This window comes from Melospiza melodia, chromosome 3 (genome assembly GCF_035770615.1).
Source record: "Melospiza melodia melodia isolate bMelMel2 chromosome 3, bMelMel2.pri, whole genome shotgun sequence".
Taxonomy (NCBI): Eukaryota; Metazoa; Chordata; class Aves; order Passeriformes; family Passerellidae; genus Melospiza; species Melospiza melodia.
The window spans coordinates 68,707,154-68,717,776 of record NC_086196.1 but is presented as its reverse complement, the minus strand read 5'-3'; the positions used below and the strand labels follow the sequence as shown (position 1 = coordinate 68,717,776).

The 10,623-nt window shown below is 39.1% G+C and overlaps 1 long non-coding RNA gene across 6 annotated transcripts; it reads left to right on the top strand.

Annotated features, from left to right (window-relative positions):
- Positions 1-76: 76 nt before the first annotated feature.
- On the top strand, positions 77-10,117 carry LOC134416015 (uncharacterized). 6 transcript variants are annotated; one of them, XR_010027162.1, is made up of 6 exons: positions 77-295; positions 4,026-4,103; positions 4,698-5,520; positions 6,259-6,317; positions 8,122-8,218; positions 9,747-10,117. It is a non-coding gene; the product is annotated as an uncharacterized LOC134416015 (long non-coding RNA). The 6 variants fall into 6 exon arrangements; XR_010027163.1 differs by having other exon boundaries at positions 77-371; XR_010027161.1 differs by having other exon boundaries at positions 77-371; positions 4,026-5,520.
- Positions 10,118-10,623: the final 506 nt, after the last annotated feature.

The window sequence follows — 10,623 nt, the reverse complement described above, 5'->3', positions numbered from 1 at the left end:
CCGGCGGGCGGGAGCGGCGGGCCCGGTGGTGCCGCGGCCGGGGCGGGAGGAGCCGCGGCCGCGCAGGGGCCGAGCGGGGACGGGAGGCGCGGGAGGGGCCCGGCCCGGGGCCGCGGAGCGGGGAAAAGCCGGGGCCGTCACATCGCTGAAATCGCACGGTGTGGGAACCCGTGCCGCGTTTTCTTTCTAATTTCAAAAAGTGATCTATTTATTTACCTGTTCAGTGAATTCCGGTGCGTTACCAAGTGCTGCGGTGTTACCATCCAGTTTGTCTCCAGTATTTACGTTTTATGAGGTAAAAAAGGGCTGAGACGCGCTCCAGACCGAGTCCGAGTTACAGTGTGACAACAGTCTTGCTGCTTAATCTGGAGGTGCATTATTAGTCTGGTTTGTTCTGTGCAAACACATTTAATGTTCTTGTGGCTATGTTTTAATATGCGTTGTAGGTATTTTTAATGATGCAGTGATAGTTTGTCAGATGTAGGGAAAAAAGTATAAACTTAAATTGCTGTATATCAAATTAAAGTCTCATGTTCCAGCTAAGAGCGTCTGACACAGTCCATTACCCTTTGTCACATCTCAGCAATTCTTCCCAAACTTTGCCCTGGCGGCTGCCTGCCCCAAGCTGGTTGGTTGGTTCATTGATTGACTGACTGATTGATTGATTGATTGAGGAGTGCTAGCAGGAATAGTGCAGCTGCTTTCTTGGGGTGAGATAAAGGGGAGATGACCACTTGTGTCCATACTTACTGCTACTAAGTGTTCATGTTGGCTTATAGTTGGATTGTAACATGATGTAGTTGTGTCTGCTTTTTCTTGATACTTGCCTTGAAAACAGCACATTATGGTAAAATTAATATACTTTTGGAAAACCTTTGGTGTATGTGTGCTTCCTAGAATATGTCAGGAAGATATTGCCAAGACTTTTCCTGCTTTGGGAGTTTTGTGGTCTTTGAAGAGCTGTTTTTGTGACAATTTTGGCCGATGGCTATCAAAAATGCAAGTAAACAAGCTGTGACTCCTTTATGCTTGCTGTTTTTCACGAGCTGGAGAGAAAGATTAGCAAGGACAAGGTAGGAGCAGCAGTGCTTGACTGCCTGCAAGTGCCTCAACAATTGAGGACTTGTAGTCTCCAGTTTAATGTACACAAAAGAACTGACAGTAGGAAAACACTGAAATTCCAGAGCCACAGGAAAATCTTGAACCAAAGTTTGTACTTTTAAGACACAAAATTTACAAAAAGCAGGAGATCATCACGACAACTTGCAGGAAATTGGGATTTGTTGTTTTAGTTCTCCTAAGGCCATCTATTTGAGACTTTTTATCTTTATTTTCTATGGATGTGAAATTTGGGCATATGACTGTATTTTTCTGACAGTTCTTAACTACTGATAAAAGCTGCTGGAAGTTTTAGTAAGCTGTTGCAGCTTTCAGTAATGTTAAGTTCTTACAGGTGTCATGAAAGCAGCCACCTGAAAGGAAGAAAGATTCCTTGTGGCATGGTTTGGAGGAGAATTGTCAGAAGAGCTTGGCCTTTCCTCTTTCTGCTGCTGATGGAACTGCATTTTGGAGGTTACATGAAAGGGCTTAGGTTCCCTTAGTCAAGCAGTTAGATATTAGCAGATCCATATAATGATTTTTTCCCCCATGCAGTCTGGAAGTTGGGCTATTTCTTCTCTTGGATTCTTGTCTTTTCCTTGTCTTCTGTTTTAATTTTTTTGTTTGGATGTTTTTTATCCCTCTCTGCACAGTTCCTCTGTCACATTCAGTATATGGGTGCTGCTGGATTAGATGTGACATGATAATCAGATAGTTGTTTGTGAGATTGGTGCTGCATTTGTTACAGAAACTATGAATAAGGAGTTATCTTAGATTAATGTTAGCATAGAGAATCACAGCATAGGTTGGCCTGGCCAGGGACCTTAAAGATCATCTCGTTCCAAACCCTTGCCAAGGGCAGGATGCCGCTCACTAGGTCAGGTTTCTCAGCGCCCCATCCAGCCTGGCCTTGGGCACTTCCAGGGATGGGGCATCCACACCCTCTCCTTGCTTTATGTTGTCTCCTTTCTTCTGTATATCCTTCCTTCTGTCTATCCTTCCTTCTCTGTATCCTATTTCTAATTCTTGTTTCCGGACAGAAGCCCTAGAGGGCAGCAAAGCAGCCAAAGCGTTCAGAAGGTGCAAATTGGGCCCGTCTGAGGCTTCTCTGTAGGAGCCCGTCGGTTTTTCATTCTTGGAGATGATGCCTTTCTTCTTAAAACGTGTTTCCCACGTCACAGTTTGAGGGGGAAGGCTTGTGTTTGGGCAGGGATCCTTAGGGTACAAAGTGGATTGCAACAGAGAGGAAGGAATTAGGGAATGGACAAGTTGAAGACAAGGAAGGTGAAGCAGTGGCTTCTTCCCTTTCAGTGAAATTGCTAAAAAGTAGATACGGAAGCTCAAAAGGAAACAGCTTTCCCTATCCATCAATTAACTCAGCTTAAAACCTATACAGCTTCTGAGGATGCTCCACACAGGGTTGAGACCTTGTGCAATTTTTGTTGGTGTGGGTTCTTGGAGTTCATTGCAAACCAGACTGATTGGAGTGTGGGCTCCTGTGTATTATTACCTTACAGTGAGGGTCAATGATGGTTTTAACTGTTGAGTGGTGAGCTAGGAGAAGGTTTAAGAGACTGGTTATTCAGAAGAAACTAAATTCTTAAAATGAGGTTTTAACATGCCTATAGAATTGTTTAGGATGGAAATGACCTCTAAAATTGAGTCCAACCACTAACCCAGCACTGCCAAGTCCTTCACTAAACCACATCCCTAAGTGCCACATCCATGCTGCTTTTAAATACCACCAGGGACGGTGACTCCACTGCTTCCTTGAGCAGCCTGTTGCAATGCTTGACAACTCTCTCTGTGAAGAAAGTTTTCCAAATATCCAATCTAAACCTCTCCTGGTGCAACTGGAGGCTATTTCATCTCATTCTGATATTACCTGTGAGAAGAGACCAATCCCCACCTGGCCACAGCCTCCTTTCAGGCAGTTGTAGACATCCATGAATGTTCCTCTCGGCCTGCTTCTTTCCAGGCTTAACAACCCCTGCCCACTCAGCTGCTCCTCATAAAATTCGTGCTCCAGACCTTTCACCAGCTTCCTCTGGATGCTCTTCATACCCCTCGTGTGCCCATCTCAACTATAAATTTCTAACTCATTAAATTCTAGGTCAGGGGAAGTATTGCAGATCACATGTTTGTCCTTTTTATCTTATGGTGACAGTTTCATGCTTTCAGTTTTTTTGGAAAGAGCATTTTGACAGTTTCCTGTCTTGGGAATGTTGCCTTACACCATTTAAAATCTGTGTCTTTAAATATTTTTAGAAACAGGTCAACAGATTTGTGATGCTTCTCCAGAAAAATTATAGATAGCTGATGTGTGTTGTGTGAAACCCAGAGAAAATAGGATGACTATGGAAACCTTTTGGCAATATCCAGGCTGAAAACTTGTGCTTTAATGTGAAGGTTTATAATTGTTCCATAAAGGAAAGTAAGCTCTTTGTCGTCATAACCACATTAAGAAAAGCATGCCTGGGATCAAGGTAATTTCAGATAAATTACACTGCTTGGAGTCTGTTCACGCCTCTGCTGCAAAATATATAGGTGTCATCCATCAAATCCTGTGTTGCTTTTATATTAAACACAACTTGGCCTGCTGGGTGCTAAGTGGGAGGCTTAGAGTGGACAGGGTGAGATTTATTAGTTCTTTTACACTGATGGTTGTTGCTGTGTTTCATTCAACATTCTTGAATTCTTCAAGGACATTTTAGTGGAACCAGTGGAAGATGGTGGATTTTCTACAGCTCTAGAAAATCAGGCTTCAGTCTCAAGCTAGCATTTATTAGTATTTTTGAATTCTAGTCTTAATGTGTTAGGGCAGAAGTTAGTAAAGATTAAAATGAAACAGCAAAGCATTTCTTGTCTTTCTACTGTTAATATCTCCAAACTTAGATTTTTTTTCTTTGTTTTCTTTCTTTTTGTAGTGCTGTTTTCCAGTTGAAGATTTCGAGAGTTATCTGCTTTCCAGATCTGAATGGAATCCTTCTGCATCAGAACAGTTGGTAATTTATTCTTGGGAGATGAAGAAAGTAATTTTGCAGTTCCTTTGAGAAGTTAAAGGACTTCACAGCTGTAGACACTTTTTTCTATTTAAATGCCTGTCACCAGGTATCATACATTGCCAAAATGTGAGACTCAGACTGTGTTGCACAGTATTAGTGGTAGATACATTGAATGGAGTGGGGAGTGTGAGGACTTGGCACTCTGTTAAAAATAGTATTTTGAGATAAATTACTTGCTGCACTGTTGGAAGGCTTGTTCAGGAATGAGCTTAATGGGTTAGTGCTAACATCCATCTTGCCCAGTACTCTGATCCTGACAGTACTACAGAGGAACTCATTTTGGAGTGGGTGCCATAGTCTCCATTCTGTGTTGGCAAGAGGCCTGTTCTTGGTCTTCTAAAGATTTTAACTCTGAAGTGTAAAGCTTGGTATCTTTAAAAAAAGTTCTTATTCCTATGGATGTGTTACGAAACTTCTGTTCCACCTTTACATATTTGTGGACTTGTTTCAGTGACTTCCTACATGTGAATTTTACTGACACTATGATTATATTTTTTTCCTTAAAAATAAAACATTTTCTCTTTTTCTTGACAGGAGGGACAGCTGTTCCTGCTCAGCCCTTTCAGTATCATTGTTTCATTTCTCTTCAGTTAATCTAAATATCTGGTGAGCTGTACTGTTTGTAAAAAGTAAAGAGTTCTGTGTCCATTTGAATATGATAACTCACTGTGGGAAAAGCTGAGTGTAGCTGACTTCATCTTGTGATACATTGGTAACTCAGGACAACAGGTAATTTCAGAAATTATGTCTACAGATTTCTATATTATCTATTAAATGATGTCTACGGATACCATTTAACCACTTATATTTTTGCATACCCTTTTTAAAGGAGATTTTGGTAACAGCTGGCAGTATGTCTTTGAATTAGAGCATTGACATTCAGTATTGTCAGCGAAGATTCTCAGACTGTGTATGAAGATCTTGTGTATGTGGCTGAAGTGGTAGCACCTCTTCACAAATAATTTGGGTTTTGGGCGAGTTGTTTCCCACAAAAAGGAAAAAATATATTGAAATTATTTTGGTAAGCTAGCGTGCTTTTGCTTTGTCCTCTTTCACTTTTGCATAGTTACCTAAAGCACTTTTCATAGGACTGTTCAGCAGAAAGCAGAGGTCACCTAATTGATACTTAAAGTTGTTGAACTTATGTAAGAAATGTAGTTTGGTTCTCCTGCACAATGTTTACATTTTGTGTGTTTGTTGTGGTTTGGGAGGGGTTTTGTTTGTTTTTCTAAATGCAAAGCAAGTGCTTTGATTCCATGTGGTTGGGGAAACTGTGCTAAACTTAGGCTTTACTCTTGTCAGGTTGCCTGTCCCTGTGCTAACTTCAAAACTTGAAGAGGTGACCATTTGCTGTGAGGTAATGATGTTTATGCTCTCTCCTGTGGATCTCTCCTCCTTTTCCTTCCCTAAAGTAACATCACAAAAGGAATACACTGTGCAAGATTTTCTCCTTGCAGTTAATAGTACCGAGTGCTTGTTTTGATGAGAAAAATGTTCTTTAAAACATTCTAGAATAAGAAAAGAAAATGCTCTGCTGTGTTACCATTTCTGTGTGCCTAATCCTGAAAAAGAGAGAACTTTGCCCCAAACACCTGACAGTTTGTTTGGGATCCAGCCAGTGTATGTAACTGGAAATTGAATTTCCAATCAGGAAAGGAAAATGAAGGAAGAATAAAGGAAACATTAGTAATATGTTGGACAAATAATGTAAAATTACTGTAGCCCTCTACTACCCATCCACTTAAGAGAAGTGTTATTGCAGGAGTAATATTGGGGGATCTGAAAGAACCAAATGTTAAAAACTTCACTTGAGGAAGATGATGTATTTTTACATGTGGAAAAAAGGTGCAAGGAGTGATGTGGCAGCTTTTTTGGCTGTATGTCTTAGGCCTTGGCCTGTCAGAACATTTTATGCTGCAGCACACTGGCACCTTCTGCTAAATTTTGTCCTCCATAGCTTATCCTACCTGGCTTCTTGTGATTTAAAGATGGGGGAAGGAGGCAAGTGGAAAGTAACACTGTCTAGGGCCAAAAGAAGGTCCCTGATGTATTACAAGAGTTTGAATTTCTGCTTTCTATCTTGTTGTTTCTATAGAAAAGTCTACACTGCTTCTTAGACGTCGCTGTGTTATGGAGCTGTGCTGGATTTTGAAGGTCAGTGCTGCTGGACTGTGTAGATATCAAACATTACTGCTATTTAAGAGTCGTATCTTTTCCTGCTGTAACTACTGTTTGGCTCATGTAATGATCCACAGTTCACATATACAGTTTAGGAAAGATCAGCAAGAACTTCCATTTTGAGGATATCTCTAAGACGGAGTTGCAAGCAACAAAAATATAATAATGAATGAATTTTTCTCTCATATAAGTAAGATTTATTTTTCCACATGGAAATTGTTATTATAAAACCATTTCACTGGAATTTTCTAGGAGTGCAAATGATTCTTTTAAAAGTATCCTGTTAAAAAACCCAGCAGCTCAACAACAAATTGATCAATATGGCTGTATCTGGCTCTTCAAGTTGTATTGTACAGTGTTTCCAGGAATGGTGTTCTCTCTTCTCCTGTCTGAGGCAGATAATGACTACATAAATGTAAAAATGAAATCTGCAATTTTGCAGTTGAGACTATGGATCAGTACATAAAGAGTTAATCTACAGTAGCAAAATTGTCCTTGGAAAGAATGAACTGGTCACAAAATTTCTGCTGGAGTGTTTGTTAAACTGAGAGGAAAAACAAAAGCTCATGCATACACAACTTCAGGGTGAAAATGTTGGATACCACCAGGACCTTGCCATTGTTGGTTTCCACACAGTTTTTAGAAAAACACCCACTCAACTTCACTCTCAGCCAGTGCTTTAAATTCTCTTACTGCTGGAGATCATGTTTTTACTTGCTCTTACATAGTTCACTATCTTCCATCTAAATTGCATCCCTTTTGGTGAAGGTGGCTTTTGTCCTCAGTTAAATTAAACTAATTTAAACTTGAAATATGTTACAGTCTGGGAACCTGTTATGAGGTCCATTTGTGTTAGACTCATATTGTTCTACAAAACCAAAGAGATGACCCGGGTTTCAGAGTTGCACTCTGAGCCCACTGCCAGAGATCCCTCCCTGTGGATACTGCAGAACTGGCAAGGGCATTTTTGATATGTGGTGTTCTGCTGGTTTATTGTGTAAACATACACTTCTAACAAGTGCATTCCCACCCCATCCACTCGGTCCCTAATTTCACCTTCCCATGTGCCACATGCTGTATTTTAGTTTGGTAGCTGCAGATAGGTCTGGATATTCTGAAAGAATGTCCTGATACCTCTCTGTACCATGTGACTTTACAAAGAAGCTTTTGTATTAATTAACTGGTAGCAGTCTGTTTCACAATAATAGATGGAAGCAAAAAAACAAAATCTCCTTCTACTTGTAAAAAAATTAACCAAAATTAGAAAAGACAAACCTCCCTCCCAGCAAGTATGCAAGTGTTTATGAAAATCAACAGTTCATGTGTTACTAGTTCCTAGGTATAATTATGAGTCCAGTACTGATAAAGACCATGGAAAAAACTGCTTTTAAGATATGATCAAATTTAGAAAATTAGTAATTTTTTTCTCAGTGCAATTGTTGGAGATAACAGCAAGACACTAGTTAGAATGAGAAAGTTTGTTATCACTTTATTTAAACTTTAAATGAAGAAAAGGCAGTACTATGCTAGTTACAGAACCCTTCCTTCCCTCCCTCCCTGCCAGATTTATGCTCCTCAGTTGTTTGGCTACCTCTGCTTTTCCCTCCCACTGTCAAAGAATGCAACAAAGTTTTGTCTACACAGAAAGCAGTAATGCATGTGAGTAATGCAGCCTGTTGACATTAGTAAGTGGGAAATATGTGTTGAAATGCTAAACTCAGAAAAAATATGAAATAAAGTGACATGAGTTTGGTCTGCTTTTTTAACTTTTCTATTCTAGGTTTTTTTTTTTTTTTTGGAGGAGAGGTTGATTTCTGGCTGTTGATGAACCTTCCATAATTGAAAAGTACAAGGAACTGGTATGGTAAAGTCTTAAGGTAAGAAACTTTATAATAAAAAGTATGTGACTTCAAAGCAGGAATTCTGAGTACATGTAAGGCAAAACCTATAAAATATAAGCTCTGTGCAAGAAATTTATTCACTGTGCTGAGGATAGTTTTATGCTGGGTACTCTTTAAGGTGTGTTTTTTGGAGAGGCTGCTTGGAAAGAAGCACTAGCAGTGCTTTTACCACTCTCAGCCTCACAGGGATGCTTCTGTCCAGGAAACAAACAATGAGGCTTTTAAGACTGTTGGGCTTTTAAAATTTACCAAAGAGTATAATCTGGGGAGTCTGACTCAGTATTATTTGGGAATTCTTTGTATTATTACATTCTTGGAAAATGCTATCTAGTAGAATATAAAAAAGAAAAAACAGAGGACTTGCTAGCTAGCACAAGCATATTCCTAACTAGGAGTTATTTTTTCTGAATCTGGGCCTAAACCATCTAATTTTCAGTTTTATTCTTTGGACAGTATATAATGAAAACATAGGATTAAAAGTGGCTTTTAAAAATATTGTATATTAGAGACTACTTGACAACAGTTGAGAGATAAAGATGCAATTAGTAACAATACAATAATTCAGTCTTCAGAGCTCCTTGTTACTTTACAAAAAACAGTCACCCAGAACTATGGGTTCCTGGGTTTATTGTGGACAGGGCATGCAGATAAAATTATTTGCTACAATTACTTAGCAGGGCCCTGCATTCTGTTAGAATTCAAGCAAACTGCATCCAAACTGCTTAATTTTGCCTTGTTTTATATTGATCGAGAGACACAGGAAAAATGAGGCCAGTGAAACACACAATATTTCACAATACACAATATTTAAATATTGTGTAAATATTTAAATATTTTAAAAAATCCTACCAAACCTGGAACCGAAGAAGGTGTGGGTATTCTCTATCCCCTCTCTGAGTAACACCACCAGCAGGTCACTGCCTCTGCTCTGAGGCAGGGAGAGGCTGTGGCCCTGCCAGGACAGGGTTGAGCCAAGAGGATTGAGTAGCCACAGCTGCAGGGAGGGGAAGGGTGATTGATAGTGGCTGTTGTCCCAAACAAGATGTGTGGTGACTTTATGTTTGGTTCTAGGAGTTTTATTTTTTCCCCTCCCTTACTCTGGAAATCCAAGATGCTTTCTCCTATTGAAATAAATGGAGATGGACATGCTGTCCAAATGGGAAAAAAATTCTATGCCCTTTTGAGGTGTTCTTTAAGAAGGAACAGTTCCTCCCTGTTAGCCCACACTCCAAATGTTAGATGTATAAATAAAAACTGGCTGTGTACTCCCTCATCAGTTTTATTTTGAGATTTTTTTTTTCTTACTTTCAGAACATTGGATTTTTTTTAGTTATTGTTCCATAATTGTTACCCATAAAAACTCTGGAGGAAATTCAGTAATCCAAAACTAGAAAAGTGTTAATATTTATTGTTAGGCAAATGTTATGGCTGCTTAAAAATATTAACATATCTCAGTTCCTAGGTCTACAGTCTGCTGTGTGACTGGATATTTCTTTTATTTCAGACCCCAGAAATAATTGGACCTTTAGGAACCTCAGGCTGAACTTGGTGATTATCTCAAGATAGTGTAGAAATAAATGGAACAGTTTCAGTGAGATGCACAGATATCTTCTCAAAGTCTTTCCTTTTGATGGACACATGTGCTTGTTAAACTACTGACTTGCCTTAGTTTTAAGGACTTTTGTTTCTCATGTCTCTTTCCACAAGACAGCAAATAAGGTTAATCACAAGCAACTAAGTATTCATGGATGTTATTACTTAACAGGAGGCCTTTGCCTGCATTCCTTTGGGGGTAAGAATTTGTACAATAATGACTGCTTTATTGATTTGAATGTAAAAATAAATAAATAAAAATATAATTGTTCCTCTGCCTTAGTTGGAATTCAGATTTCTTTTTTTTTGTTTAGTATCTGTATGGCAGTGTAACTTGTGTATTACCTTCTGTAATTAGTTATTCTACCAGTTAATGTATTTTATTTTGACAATTTATCAAAAGCTATATGGTAGTATACAAATTGAACTCAATTTAAAGACTGAATGCTCTTTTCGTTTTCAGGGTTGGTGGTAGTTGGTTATAACTGTGGTTTTGACAGTTTTATTTTTACAAAGAGCAAAAGGAAGTGTGCATAACACAGAAGAAATCAAAAAAACCTTAAATAAACCAGTTTTTTTCAATATAAACCAGCTAAATTCTTAGCCTATGAGATGTCCCTAACTACCATGTTTCTTTACCCATTTGGTGCTGTGACAATGAAATGAGAAGTCCCAAAGGTACAGGCAGAATCTTTGAGCAGAAGCCTTGTGGAACTTTGGAAGAACTGGGTTTGTCCAGACTGCAAGGCAGCAAGAGGTGACAGATGAGCATTACAGCAACTTTTCAT